This window comes from Macaca nemestrina, chromosome 3, assembly GCF_043159975.1.
Source record: "Macaca nemestrina isolate mMacNem1 chromosome 3, mMacNem.hap1, whole genome shotgun sequence".
Lineage (NCBI taxonomy): Eukaryota > Metazoa > Chordata > Mammalia > Primates > Cercopithecidae > Macaca > Macaca nemestrina.
Window position 1 is genome coordinate 37,166,488 of NC_092127.1, and position 16,332 is coordinate 37,182,819.

The 16,332-nt window shown below is 36.7% G+C and overlaps 1 protein-coding gene across 2 annotated transcripts in view; it reads left to right on the forward strand.

Moving 5' to 3' along the window:
* LOC105463486 (F-box and WD repeat domain containing 7) overlaps positions 1 to 16,332 on the forward strand; it is a 210,782-nt gene that overhangs the window by 14,752 nt on the left and 179,698 nt on the right. The window lies entirely within an intron of this gene.

Consider the following 16,332-nt stretch of genomic DNA (forward strand, 5'->3'; position numbering starts at 1 on the left):
TTTTTCTTCTGCATTTCTAGAAAGTATATCCTAGAAGTAAAGTGTCTTAGATATTTTGGAACATCTTATTCTTAAAGTCAACCTTCCTATTTTTGACTTAGTAGTGAAACATTGATCCAATGGATACTTCCTGAATAGTGCTTTTGGCTGATTTCTTTTTCGCAACATGGGTCCATTCTGGTGTTGAGTTTGTTGGAAAGATGAATATGTAGTATCATTTTTACATCATGGAGGAGCCATCATTAAGTAAAATTGTTAAATAAGGACTTTGATCCCCTTTGCACATTTGGGTCCAAATAAAGTGAGTAGATACTCTTAAGTATGGGTAATGACTGAGGCTATTGAAACGTAGGAAAAAGGACAACTGGAGGTGAAGAAGTTACCTACTAGGTCTCTTTGTTTTGATAATGATTGATTTTTTACCCCCAGTTATTTTTAAAGAATTAGCAAGTAAGGAGAGGGGTATAAATCTAGAAGATAAGAATGTAGATTTTGTAATTCATGATCATTATTATTACCATGTATTGAATGTTTACTGTATGTCAGGAACTGTGCTAAGGATTTTGACAATGGTTATTTAACTTACTCCTCACCGCGATTCATATGAAATAACTACTGATGTTTTATGGCAAGAGGAAACAAATTCAGAGAAATTTCCAAGAATACATAGTTAGGAATTTTAACTTGCAGAACTGGGATTCACATCTAGATCTGTCATACTCCATGGTCTATGCTTTTAATCATGCATGCTCTCTCTTAAGTTTTTGTTGAAAATGGAAAGTTGTACTGACATAGGAGGGGAAAATGACAGAAAATCATCCTATTGGAAGGCAGATTAACAGACTCATGAAGAAGCAATTCCCAGGTTTATGTCAGTATACAAAATGTGAAATTGAAGTCTGTCATTTGAATTGATTTGCATTAACCTTCATTTTTTAGTCTTGCTCTTGGAATCATCATCAGGATCGGTGTCCCAGGTATGTTAGCAGTGGAAGAAATTTATCTAGGCAAAATCTGTCTAAGATTATGGAGCAAACTGATTTTATGTGTTAATTGTGTTTTTTAGTGAGAGTTAAATCTTTTGAAGGAGATTATTCTTGGGTAGGGGATGAGCCTCAAATATATTATTTAGAATTTGAAAACCTGTGGTTTGGCATCCTTGTGAAGTGTAGCAAAAAATCTGAGAATCAACATTTGTTAGTCTCTTGGGTGTAAATTATTTAAGTCAATGGGTATCTGTGGAATATTTCTCTTATGTAGTTTATTTTTCTTTTTTTTTTTGAGACAGAATCTCACTCTGTTGCCCATGCTGGAGTGCAGTGGTGCCATCTTGTCTCACTGCAAGCTCCGCCTCCCGGGTTCACGCCATTCTCCTGCCTCAGCCTCCCGAGTAGCTGGGACTACAGGCACCCGCCACCACGCCCAGCTAGTTTTTTGTATTTTTAGTAGAGATGGGGTTTCACCGTGTTAGCCAGGATGGTCTCGATCTCCTGACCTCGTGATCTGCCTGCCTCGGCCTCCCAAAGTGCTGGCATTACAGGCATGAGCCACCGCACGTGGCCTCCCTTATGTAATTTCTTAAACTATTTTTGTTTGCTGATTTGGTGTTTGTAATTTAAAAAAATTATTTTTTCTTCTTTTACATACTTTGTAGAACTATTCCCTACCCAGTGAGTTTATTTATAGATATTTCATATTTAATTAATACTGTGAGAACATAGTTTTTATATCTGTATTTTTATTTTTTCATTAGGATATTTAAAATAGTTTTTGTAATTTTGTTACCTTAAAAAGAGCTAAACTTAGATGTTGGCCTTTAAAAATGTTTTGTGAAATATTTTCTCTTGGTTCCATTTAAAATACTGTATTTGTAACTATAGTTAAGTACATTTGAACTTTGCCCTTTCCAGAAGTTTTAATTATATGCTTTTATAAAATTTTATCATAAGTTACATGCAAATACTAAGTATAGAGTGCTGAGCGAGATGGCTTATGCCTATAATCCCAGTTACTCGGGAGGTTGAGGCAAAAGGATTGCTTTAGGCCAGGAGTTGGAGACCAGCCTGGGCAACATAGCAAAACCTCGTCTCTACAAAAGTAAAATAAATTAGCTTCGTGTGCTGTTGTGCGCCTGTAGTCCTAGTTACTTGGGAGGCTGAGGTGGGAGGATGGTTTGAGCTTAGTAGTTCAAGTCTGTAGTGAGCCAAGATCCTGCCACTATGCTTTAGCCAGGGTGACAGAATAAGACCCTGTTTCAAATATATAAATAAATAAAATAGTAGGCTGGGTGCAGTGGCTCGTGCCTGTAATCCCAACACATTGGGAGGCCGAGGCGGGCAGATCACTTGAGGCCAGGAGTTCCAGACTAGCTTGGCTAACATGGTAAAACCCTGTCTCTACTTAAACTAGAAAAATTAGCTGGGTGTGGTGGCTCGTGCCTGTAATCCCAGCTACTCTGGGGGCTGAGGCAGGAGAATTGCTAGAACCCGGCTGGTGGAGGTTGCATTGAACTGAGATTGCACCATTGCACTCCAGCCTGGGCAACAGAGCGAGACTCTGTCTTGAAGAAAAAAAGAAAAAAATAAGTATTGAGTGCTGAATGATGTTCTATAAAATATTAAAAATGCCTAAATGGGACTAAATTCTGGTAACTAGAATTTAGGGGTTGGGGTAGAAGGAATCAGATAAGTACTTCAAGATTTTCAGAGTTTTAAGTCTTAGGCTCATTAGTATTCTCTGACATCATCTACTACAGGTTTCCTTTCTTAGAAGTGAATGTTAATATGGCACCACTATACAAATAATATCGATATCAATACTTGAGTGTTTAGTATATGACAAGCACTGTTCTGTGTCCTTCGTGTGTATTACCTCATCCAGTCCTCACGATAGCTCTATGAGGTAAGTGTTGTTAATATCCCTATTTTATAGCTGAGAATTTGGCACAGAGAAGTTAAACATGGTCAAGGTCCCACCTTTAGTTAATAGTGGAGCTGGGATTGTTTCCAGGCAGTCTGGCTCTAGAGCCTGGGACCTTAATCTTTATTCTATACTATCTGTATCATCTGTAAATTTATTTCTTATATATTTATAAAACAGTGCCTGGCACACAGTAAGAGCTATAGAAGTACTGGCTATTTTCATTGGCATTTAATTATATACTCTATGAGGTTGGCAGAGCATGCATTATTATTCCATTTGTTTATTTATACTATTAATTAGATTATAGTAGACTTTATTCAGATTTCTGTGTTTCCTTTTTTTAAATAGTCGAGTTTACCAAGGTTCTTAGAAACTGGATGAGTGTCTTCAATAATGTGGCCATGCTAGATCTCAAAATTAACTTTTTTTTTTAAAAAAAACCACCCATCCAACTTTATTTATACTTCCGTAGAAATGGATAAAGACCAAGGTTGGGCTTTTGTTTTTGTATGTCATTGGTTTAGAAAGGCAGAAATGGCCTGGTGCAGTAGCTCACACATATAATCCTAGCACTTTGGGAGGCTGAGGTGAGTGGATTGTTTGAGCTCAGGAGTTCGAGACCAGCTGGACAACATGTCGAAACCATCTCTACTGAACATACAAAAATTAGCTGGGTGTGGTGGCACTCGCCTGTAATCCCAGCTACTTGGGAGGCTGAGGCAGGAGGATTGCTTGAACCCAGGAGGACAAGGCTGCAGTGAGCCAGCTGGGATGGTGCTACTGCACTCCAGCCTGGGTGACAAAATAAGACCCTGTCTCAAAAACAAACAAGAAAAGCAGAAAAAAACATATTAAGTTTACAGTATTGTTTGTGTGCCTGCTTGGTGGAAGAAATAAATTCTTAGCAGTTATAATTTTTTTTTAACCTGTAAAGTGTTGAGATTAGTATTACCCCTTTTCCTGTTGACTTGTGAAATTGAATTATATTGCTTATAATAATGTGAAGTTTTAGAAATTGTTTTGATGATACAGTAAAGACTAGCAGCCTTTAAGATAAATAATGTAAACCATGTTTCCTCAAATCTAAATAGTCATCTGCATGGTATTAGTTTTCTATCGCTCTGCAGAAGCAGTCCCCAACCTTTTTGGCACCAGTGACCATTTTTGTGGAAGACAGTTTTTCCATGGATGCGGGGAAGGAGAGGCAGGGGGGAATAGTTTGGGATGAAACTGTTCCACAGATCATCAGGCATTAGGTTCTCATAAGGAGCATGCAACTAGATCCCTTGCATGCACAGTTCACAACAGTGTTCATGCTCCTATGAGACTCTAATGCTGCAGCTGATCTGACAGGAGGTAGAGCTCAGGCGATAATGCTCACCTGCAGCTCACCTCTTACTGTGCGGCCGGGTGTCTAACAGGCCACGGACCAGTACCAGTTGTGGACCCTGCTCTACAGCAAATTAACACAAATTTAGCAGCTTATCTTACAGTTTCTGTTGGTCAGGAATTTGGGTATGGTTTAGCTGGGTCTTTCCTCAGGTCCTCACTAGGCTGAAATTAAGGAGTCAGATGGGGCTACTATCTCTTCTGAGGCTCTGGGTTCTCCTCCAGGCTCACTGGTTGTGGGAAGAATTCAATTCCTTGTGCTTGTAAATCTGATGTCCCTGTTCGCTTGCTAGCTGTCAGCCAGGGACCACTTTGAGCTCTTTAGAGGCCCACCCCCACCACCATGTTCTTGCCATGTGGCCAAGTCATTATGTTGTGTATGACTAAGGAAGAAAAATGCTGGATTAAAATATAAGACAAATTGTTACTTTATATATGACTAAGGAAGAAAAAATGTTGAATTAAAACATCATACAATGCATTATTGCTTGGATAGTGCCTTGCGAAAAAAGAAAAAAGAAAAAAAAAAGAATTGTGGTCATTCTTGCAGCCGCAATATCTGCTTCAGAAATGTCAAATTTATTTTCTGCTGTTGTGTTTGTATGCTTTTTTGTAAACGTAATTTTTTTTGTTTCAATGCTGAATCATAGTATTTTACAGGACATTTAAAATTAAGAAGTAAGCCTGACTTGTGTACCAAGAACGTACAGAATTTAGTACGAATTATGGTGAAATAAACTGGCATTACCAAATGTGCAAGTGTACGGAGAATGACAGCTATGTTGTGACTGCCATGGGCAAATGGTGATTTGTAAAGCATTGTTGCTTTTTTCCCGCCATTTATTTTAAGTTGATTTTATTGAGATATAATTTATATACAGTAAACTACAAGACATTTCTATCACCATCAAAAGGTTCTTCATGCCCCTTCACAGTTAAATCCTTCCCTGCACCCTCACCCCAGGCAATCAATGATCTGCTTTTTTGTCACTACAAATTAGTTTGGATTTTTTGGTATTTTAAACAGTGAGGAAAAAAGAGGATATGGAGACAGGCTATTTTAAATTTTTGTATTTTCTTCTTTGTTCTTAGAAAAATCCTAGTTTCTTCATTAGGCATTAGGTTTATTCCTTCAGTGTGGGGGTAAAATGATTCTTCTTGAAGCTTTCTAAGTACGTTTCCTAGATGTTCTTGAACTGTTTTGCCTAAGATAACTTTTCTCCAGCATACCCACAGTTGGCTCTCTTAAACCATACATGCTTGCATAGCTACCTCATCCATATTTCTACTTACTGTCTTTGTAGGGCTATAAACAGAGGTGATTTTCAACTTGACATTCTCAGCTCCTAAATAATTTTGTGGTGTTACTGAAGCTTTTCACCTGTCACATACCTCCTGTCCTAGTCTATTTTTGTGTTGCTGCACATACCTGAGACTGTAATTTATGAAGAAAAGAGGTTTATTCGGTTCATGGTTCCTGCAGGTTGTGTAAGAAGCATGATGTCAGAACATCTGCTTTCTGGTGAGGGCTTCAGGAAGCTTCCACTCATGTCAGAGCGTGAAGGGGAGCAGGTATCACATGGTGAGGCAGGAAAGGAGAGAAAGAGGAGAGGGGATGCCCGGCTCTTTTTATCAGTTCTCATGAGAACTTATAGAGGGGAAACTCATTCATTACCTTGAGGATAGCACCAAGCTGTTCATGTGGAATCTGCTCCTATGACCCAGGCACCTCCCACTGTACCCAACCCTCAACACTGGGGATCAGATTTCAACCTGAGATTTGGAGGTGTCATATATTCAATTTATATCATCCCCTAGAGAACATACTGCCCCACCCCTGAGAATCTCAAAATGTATTAATCTCAGATTTTCTTGTTGAGAATTCATATTACAGTATGAGTTGTAGGAAACATGAAGGAAAGATTTCCCTTCTAGTCAGTTCATATATTTATCGCTTGTTTCATGCTCCTTGGTGTGTATAGTGTTTTCCAGTGCAGGAAATGCTCTGGGAAGAATGTTGCTTCTTAGAACATAAGAAAAAGGGAACCCCAAGGGAAGACTCAAATGAAGTCCCTAAAAAGCCCACTTACCTCCTCCTAATACAGCATTGTCCAATGGAATGCAAGTGAGATGGTTAAATTTAAATTTTCTAGTAGCTGTGTTAATAAAGCAAAAAAAGAACCAGCCGACATTAATTTTAATAATATATTTTATTTAACACGATATATCCCAAATGTTATTTTAACATTAATCAATATGAAAACTATGAAGACTTGGATATTTAAAATTCTTATTTTAATACTAAATCTTTGAAATCAGTGTATATTTTATACTTACAAGACATCTGAATTTGGACTTAGTCACATTTCGAGCACTCATGACCACCTTAGTGGACAGTGTAGCTATAGATTATGAACTTTTCAGGAAAAGACAATAGCATGTGGACTCCACAAGAAATTGTCTTTAACAACTGTTTGACTCTCATAGGTTAGGGCTTTAGTGTTTCAGAATGGTTTATATGGTTGAGATACAAAGTTTTTTATTTTTATAAAGGTAAAGAGATTTTTATACATTTTCATTATACAAGTAATGTCATTGTTGAAGAGTTGGAAAAGTCTGGGTAAAAGACAACAAATGGTCCTCACTTCCCCAGTCCAGAGATAACCAATGGTAAACTTTATTGAATTTCATCTTTGGGAATGTTGCTTTTTAAAATCAAAGAGAAAATAGATTTGTTTTTTGTCATAATTCCTTCCTGTTCACATTCAGACATACATTATTCTTGACAATTCTTTTACCTCTTTGTTTAAATTTATGTATTCTTTTTCTTGGGCTGTATCCTCCAATAGGGTCTCTGTGAGTGGAGTACTCTGGAGCACAGTAACCTGAATGGTGCTTCCCTGGATTAGGGTTAACAATAGAAACTTTGAGGACTTTTATGTACTCCTTGCTAAACCAGTGTAGTTGCTTTCTATTTTAACTGTCTGTGATCTTTTTGCACATCCCCCAACTTTTTTAGTTATTGAGGAATAATTTACATACCAGGAAATTCACTCTATTAAATATTCAATTCAGGCTAGGCACAGTGGCTTATGTGTGTAATCCTGCTTTGGGAGGCTGAGGCAGGCGAATCACCTGAGGTCAAGGGTTTGAGACCAGCCTGGCCAATATGATGAAACCCCGTCTCTACTAAAAATACAAAAATTAGCCGAGCATAGTGGTGTGCGCCTGTAGTCCCAGCTATTTGGGAGGCTGAGGCAGGAGAATCACTTGAATCTGGGAGGCAGAGGTTGCAGTGAGCTGAGATGGTGCCATTGCACTCCAGCCTGTGCAACAGGAGCAAAACTCCATCTCGAATAAATAAATAAATATTCAGTGGTTTTCATTGTATTCACACAGTTGTGCAGTAATTATCACTATTAATCCAGAACATTTTCATTACCTCAAAAGAACCCTGATGCTCATTAAGGAGTCACTTCCCATTTCCCCTTTGCGCAGTCTCCTGGCAACCACTAATCTACTTTCTATCTCTATAGATTTGCCTATTTTAGACATTTCTTATAAATGGAATCATACAGTACATGGCCTTTTGTGTTTGACTTCTTTCACGTAACACGATGTTTTCAGTGTTCTTCTGTGTTGTAGCATGCATGAGAACTTCATTCTTTTTAGGACTGAATAGTATTCAGTTGTATGGAGGGTACCACATTTTATTCATTCATCAGTTGATGGACTTCGGGGTTGTTTCTGCTTTTTGAGATCACATTAATTCTTCAAGAACATTAATTTCTTAATATCATCCTCCATTCTTGTCAAAGCTTCCGCTGCTTTCCTATTGTCTATAAACATAATAGAAAAATATTTAGTTTGCAGTCTTACAAAGTGTAGCTTCAAGTTACTTTCTTTTCCACGCTTATTTACCATCTTGGTGTTGTTTACTATGTCTAAAATATGTGCTACATATGAATTATAAAATTATGTAGACAATATAGATAAACTTGTCATCTGATCAAATTTTTAAAAAGTGAATTTTAATACTGACAAACTAAGGAGTATGTGTAGTATGGAGAATTTGAGAAAGACAAGTTTCAGTAAAGAAGATATATTATAGCAAAACAAAATTTTTTTCTGCCATGGTCCATTCAAAGAAATACTTAGTTTCATATAACATGAACAAAAACCTTCATTTTGAATAAACATTTGATACATAGAAACTCATTCAGATCATTGATTTTCTGGTTAACTTTGTTAGTAGTTTGTTTTTTTCTGAGTCTTTTGTTTTAATCCGGATAGAGTCAGTCTTTTTTTCCTTTTCACATGCCTGAAATAGTAAAAGTGAAATATTTTTACTTAAAATATTTCCAGAATGTCTTACACACACGTACACTTAGAACCAAATACAAATATATAGTGATATTCTCTCACATTTTACAGAGAAAAACATAGTATACATACTTTGGTTTTTAATTTCACAGTAGATCTGAGATCTTTTAATATTAGCATACTGAGAACTTTCTCATTTTTTTCATAATAGTATTGTTTATTCCATTGTAATGAATATGCTATTGCTTTTGAAACTAGTCCCATATTGGTGGACATTTAGATTGTTTCCAGGTCCGCTATTACTGATAATACTACAGTGAATAAGTTTGCACATGTATCATTTTATATGTATGCCAATATTTCTGCAGGATAATTTCCCAAAAGTGAAATTGCTATCCACCTGAAATTTGATTACCCATATTTTTAAGCATAGAGGAGGAGATAAAGGGAAATAAATAGAAAAAAAGAAACTATGGATTTTCAAAAACTTTGTTTATAGATGAAAAAATGGAGGATTAGAACTTTTAAGTAATTGTCCATGGTTATGCACTCCACAGAGGACCGGGCATAGTGGGGGTCAGAGCGGGGGCTGTGTCAGCATGCTAACCCAGATGTTCCTGATTTTAAATAAGCTCCTATCCTTCCTGTTATATTCATACTGCATGTTATGAGCAAAAGGGGAGATAAGTCACAGAAAAATAATAAAATCCCAGACTTTACTTTTGGGATCATTTGAGGTGGGAAGATGGCTTGGGCCCAGGAGTTTGAGACCAGCCTGGGCCACGTAAAGAGACCCCCTGTCTCTACCGAAAAAAAAAAAAAAAAAAAAAAAATAACCATGGTGTTTGAGGCTTCAGTGAGCTGTGATCACTGCATTCTCTAGCCTGGGTGACAGAATGAGATCCCAGTATACGTAGCTATTGAATCTGTATCAAAGGCAGCATTTCAGATTGGTAGGGGAGAAGATGGATTATTTGGTAATTTATATTGCAACAACTTTCTAATCATTTGGGGAAAAAACCCTGTCCCTTGCTCTTACTCTTTACATAAAAATTAATTGAAAAATTAAAGCAAAAGGTAATATAGAAGGATGTTGTGAGGTTAGCCTTATTAAATAGACTGAACTCAGTACTGAACTCATGAAAGTTTCATTTTTTTCCCCAGTCACTGTCTTTTGCATTTTCCTTAATTGATTTTTAACATCACCTTGGATTAATCTTGTAGCTTTCCCAATGTGTTTTTAGTTATGAAAAGTCTGTTTCTGCTCTTGCCCCATATTAGGCTTGACCTGTGGCTCAAGAGACCTATGGTACTCTTTCACATTTACCGCCCTCCTCTTTCTCTCCTCCCTTTTTTACTTGTTGTGAAAACAATGAGTAAGGTTAAAAAATTATTTTTCACAAACTTGAAAAAGGTTGATAATACGTAAGTTTTGAATATGGGGGAAGTTACTCTCATACTATTGTTGGGAGTATACATTTTTGTGGCCTTTTCAGAGAGCAGTTTGACAGTATTTATCAAAATAAAGTACACAGGCATCTTGAATCAGCAGTTGTTCTTCCAAAATTTAGTAGTACAGATATACTGACATAACTGTACTTGAAAGTAGAATCATTTTTGTAACTTGGGGTTTATTGACAAGAGAATTAGCATTTATTTGAGTCATTTATTATTCTAACTCTTCTACCAAAATGGTGTGATGTGTTGTAATTTACTAGAAGTTTAAGTGTTCCTGATTTTAAAAATGCTCCAGTGAACATCTTTGTGTGCTACCCATTGAACATCTTTGTCTGTGTGCTACCCATTCATTACTGTTGAGAGTGTTTCTTAATGGCTATATTTAGGTAAGTGTTATTTCCCTTTATTTCCCCTCTTATACTTTAAGGAACACAGGAGATCTCAGTTTTAATCACAGCTCAATTGCCTAAATGGGTGTGTGAGTTATAACAAGCTCTTTAACTTTACTGAGCAGGAGGTTCTGCAGATATGGGCCTCTCAGGCTGTTTTATAGCAGTAACAAATGGACTACCTGTTGTTGACCATAGTCACATTCTTCATCGTCCTGTAGGGAGTATGTGTCAATAGGACAACCCGTTGAGTGATAGTCCTAACTTTCTTGGTTCCTCTCTCTCATTGTGAAGTCATTGTTTCACAATTGTGTATACTTACTGATTCAAAAAACAACTCCAACACTTGTTGAGGGGTAGTACTGCTCCCAGTTGAGAATTACTGTTGTAAAAATTTTGGCCGGAATTAATATAAGATTATTCGTGATTGTTATTGACTTATCTTTATTCCTTCATTTTTTTTTTAAAGCAGGAAGCAATAATAGTTTACATTTGTTAACCTCAATATCTACTCTAAAACGTTATTTTTCTTATTATCACCATGAAAGTCTGGGTTAACAAGAGACGAGACTAGCTTCTTCACAGATACATACATTAATTTGACATGATAGAAAAACGAGACTGTATTCTGACTTGCCAGTTTGGTTTTGATTGGTGGTTTCATTTTTCTTTTTAGACTCAGGAAAACGGTGGCAAATATAGTATAAAGGGTAAATTCTCATATGCCCTTCATTCAAGTTCCCAAAATTTAACATCTTACGCAATGACAGAACAATTATCAAAATCAGGAAATTAACATTCATGTAATACTGGTATATAGTCTACAGACTTTATTCAGATTTCACCCCTTTTCTCACCAATGGCCTTTCTCTGGTCCAGGATCACAATATAAGATTACTCATGTGTTGTATTTTAGTTATCATATTTGCTTAGTTTTCTTTAACCTGAAACAATTCCAATCTTTCTTTACCTTTTGTGACTGTTACACTTTTGAAGAGTACTGGTCAGTAATTTTGTGGAATATTGCACACTTTGTGTTTGTATGATGTTTTCCTATGATTCAATTAACTTTAAGCATTTTTGATTAAGAATACTGCAAAAATGATTTTATGAATCTTATTTAGAGGCACATGATGCTGATGTGTCCAATTATCAGTGGTATTAACTTTCAGTTCCTTTGGTTAAGGTGGTATCAGTCAGGTTTGTCCACTCTAGTTGCTTTTTTTCCTTTGTAATTAATAAGTAGTGTTGATTCAGATTCAAAGTAAAGGAACAAAAAGTATCCTATGGGAAGGTACTTAAAAATAAGTACTTCGGGACACAGGTAATTATCATTTCTCATCATACTCTACCAATTTTTAACTTCCTTGCTTTTTTTTTTTTTTTTTTGCAGTGGCATGATCACGACTCACTGCAAACCTTGATCTCCTGGGCTCAGGTGATCCTCCTACCTCAGCCTGTTAAGTAGCTGGGACTGCAGGTGCACACCACCATGCCTGGCTAATTTTTCATATTTTTTGAAGAGACGAGGTTTCACCATGTTGTCAGGCTAGTCTCGAACTCCTGGGCTCAAGCAATCCTCCCGTGTTGGCCTCCCAAGGTGTTGGGATTACAGGCGTGAGCCACTGCCTGGCCCCAGACTTTAACTTTTATTGATGATTTTGTCATGGTGATTTTCTGTTTCCATAATTTCTTCTGTATTTGGGTTTGTGGTTTTTGGTAAGGAATAACTTTCCCTTGTTATGTATTTATTTAATGTTTTATGTATATCAACATGGACTCACGGATTTTTTTTCCCTCTCTTATATCAGATGGACTTATAGATTCTTCTATGGATTTCATCTGTTATCATCATTATTTATTTTGCTGCTCTAATTATCCCAGGTTTGGCCCCGTGAAGCCTCTTCAAGGAAGTTCCTGGTCCTTTTGACATGTCTCCGTCATTTTGTGAGAGCTTAACTTTCTGTTTCTTTCTTTTTTTTTTTTTTTCCTTTTTGAGTCAGGGTCTTGCTGTGTCACCCAGGCTGGAGTACGCAGTGGTATGATCATAGCTCACTGCAATCTTGATTTCCTGGGCCCAAGTGATCCCCCTGCCTTAGCCTCTGGAGTAGCTAGGACTACAGACCAGGTATGTGCCACCACACCCCGCTAGTTTTGGCCTTTTTTTTTTTTTTTCCCCTCCAATAGAGAGAGTGTCTTGCTGTGTTGCCCAAGCTAGTCTCTTAAACTCCTGGTCTCAAGCAGTCCTCCCACCTTGGTTTCCCAAAGTGCTGAGATTATAGACGTGGACCACCACACCTGGTCAGAAGGCTTAACTTTCTAGTAGCACAAAATGTTCTAGTCTCATCTTGTACTTTTCTCTGCCCCAGCCATGAAATCAGCCATTTCACCAAGAAATATTGATTCCTTTTATTGGAAATTGGAATTCTTCCATTCCCCCTGTCCCTGGTACTTATATCTTACCATCTTTTAAAAAGTTTTTGTGTCTTAAACCATGTTGGATGATCTGGACACATTACCCTGATGTGCAGAAATTAGTTTATACACAGTAATTCTTTTTGTAGCAGACTCTGTTTAGTTTGTAGCAGATTCATTTTGCACTGATTAATCCTGGAGGGTTTCTTCACAAGTTACATTGTGTCAAATACATTATTTCATGGGAACACAATTGAATTTTTTCTTTAGTTTCGTTGGGTGTTTGATAACAAAAAACTTTTCTAAGAGTTTCCTTCTAATATTATATGGTATAGGAATGTTTACATTTCTCATTTATTTATTTGGTGTAGTGATCTCAGAGTTGTTTTTAAAAGAAAAATCTTGACTTTGTCTCAGGTAATCTCAGTTCACTTCTATGTGGGAGGGTGATTTGCCATCCATCCAGAGTACCTTTTTGATTAGGCTTTTCAATGTCTATAAATGTTTCGGTCTTTTCTGATCATTTAATTTCTAATACATGCATATGCTCCTAATGTATAATAAATGGACAGCAGTTTCTAGAAGGTTGGAAAAGGGAAACCTTGTGGTGTGTAATTTGCCAGCCATCAGATCCTACATATTTGAGATTTTAACTAAGCAAGTTATTAGATAGACCATGTTGTTTTGTCTTCACAGAATTCATTCATATTGTGCATTACACAATCAATGTGCATATTGCACATTGATTTTATCTGTAAGTTGTCTTTATCAGTGGTTCTCAAAGTGTGGCCCCCTGCTAGTATAGTATCAGCCTCACGTTGGAACTGGTTAGAAATGCAGACTTCTCAGGATCCACCTAGTTGTAGCAGTTAATTTTAACAAGCCCTTCGGTGATCCTGAAACATGTTACAGTTTGAGAAACACTGCTGTAATACGTTTCATTTAAATTGTTTCAGGTTGTGGGGGTAGGGAATAAGAGTACCAGTTTATTCATCTTCTGTGCAATATTACCTGTTTACCTAGCTCTTAGGGATATTGAGATGTTTTGAAGAAATGTGTCCCCTAAGATTATAATGGAACTGACAAATTCCTATTGCTTAGTGGTATCATAGCTATCATGAAGTCTTAGTGCTCTACCTTACTCATGTGTTTGTGGTGGTGATGGTGTACACAGATCTTCTGCACTGCCAGTTATCTGAAAGTATAGCACATGGCCGGGTGCGGTGGCTCACGTCTATAATCCCAACACTTTGGGAGGCCGAGGTGGGCGGATCATGAGGTCAGGAGATTGAGACCATCCTTGCTAACATGATGAAACCCCATCTCTACTAAAAATAAAAAAATTTAGCTGGGTGTGGTGGCAGGTGTCTGTAGTCCCACCTACTCAGGAGGCTGAGGCAGGAGAATGGTGTGAATCTGGGAGGCGGAGCTTACAGTGAGCCCAGATCACGCCACTGCACTCCAGCCTGGGGGACAGCAAGACTCCATCTCAAAAAAAAAAAAATAGTATAGCACATACAATTGTGTACAGTACCTAATACTTGATAATAAAGGACTGTGTTACTGGTTGATGTATTTACAATACTGCACTTTTTATTGTTATTTTAGAATGTACTCTTTGAACTTTAAAAAATAAATTCACTTTGGGAGGCTGAGGTGGGCGGATTGCTTGAGGCCAGGAATTCGAGACCAACCTGGCCAACGTGGCAAAACCCTGTCTCTACTAAAAATACAAAAATTAGCTGGGTGTGGTGGTGCACGTCTGTAATCCCAGCTACTTGGAGGCTGAGGCATGAGAATTGCTTGAACTTGGGAGGTGGAGGTAGCAGTGATCCAGGATAGCACCACCACACTCCCATCTTGGTGACAGAGTGAGACTCTGTCTCAAAAAAAAAAAAAAAAAAAAAAAAAAAAGAATTCAAAAAAGCCTCAGGAAGGCCCTTCAGGAGGTATTCCAGAAGGCAGCATTGTTATAGGAGATGACAGTTCCACGTGTGTGATTGCCTCTGAAGACCTTCCAGTGGGACAGTATGTGGAGATGGAAGACAGCAATATTGATGATCCTAATCCTGTGTAGGCTTTGGTTATTGTGTATGTTTGTGTCTTAAAACAATGTTGAAAGTTAAAAAAAAATTTTTTTTAAAACAGGAAAAAAAGACTTTTATAAAATAAGGATACTAAGAAAAGAAAATAATTTTATACAGCTGTACCATGTGTTTTAAGCTAAGTGTTATTACAGAACAGCCAAAAAATTAAAACTATGGAAGAAAGAAAAAATCTTACAGTACAGCCTAAGTGTACACTGTTTATAAAGTATATGGTAGTATCCAATAATGTCCTAGGCTTTCATATGCATTCACCACTAACTGACTCATCCAGAGCACCTTCCAGTCCTGCTAGCTTCACTTATGGTAGAGATGCACCGCTTTAAATTTTATATACCTTATTTTTAATATACCTTTTATATATTTAGATATGTTAATATCATTGTGCTGTAGTTGCATATAGTATTCAGTACAGTAACATGCTGTACAGGTTTGTAACCTGGGAGCAATAGGTTATACCATGTAGACTTGTGTAAAAGCACTGTATAATATTCACACAAAGAAGAAATTGCCTGACACGTTTCTCTGAATGTATCTTTGTCATGAGGCGATGTGTGACTGTATAATTTGAGCCACCATATCCATGTTATTTAAAAAATTGCAGTACCCTTATTAATGTAAAAAGCAGTTAAATTAATTTTAAGATATTTAACCTGATGGAGCCAACATATTACCATTTCAACATATACTTTATAAAAAAAAATGTTATTTTAGATTCTCTCTTTGTACTAGGTTTTTGAAATCTGGTAGATATTTTATATATCAATTTCAACACTAACTTTTTACCAGAAGTAATTGATCTTCCTTTAGATTTCCTAAAATTTGTGGTTGGAAAAGTAGATTCACATACCTAAATTGTTTCAAAACACTTAAGTATTTGAAACTTAAGTATTTCGGTACCTGAATTAAGTACCAAAAAATAATTTTTCTATAATATTTGCATCTAAATTGGTAAAACTTGTTCATGTTTTTTGGTAGAATGTATTAGATTTTGAAGCAAAACTATATCCATTTCAAAATTGAGCCACTCAAGCAAATTCACGAACTCTTGTGTCAACTCCGTATTACTAACATTACATTCAAAAGGATATTGGATGTTAGGCAAATCTATATTAAATAAAGTGTTTTTCAATGATTTTTTGTAATTTTTGCAACCACTTTGCAAAACACTGTCAATTAAAATTTATGCATGTTGATTTATGTTAGAGCAAAGTGTAAAATCTTTTTTATTGATTGCGTTATGAAAACTTTAAATTTCAATGTAAATTTATAAGAACGTTCTTACAAAATTTCTGGTATACCTTTTTTCCCGTTTCTTTTTATTTTACTTT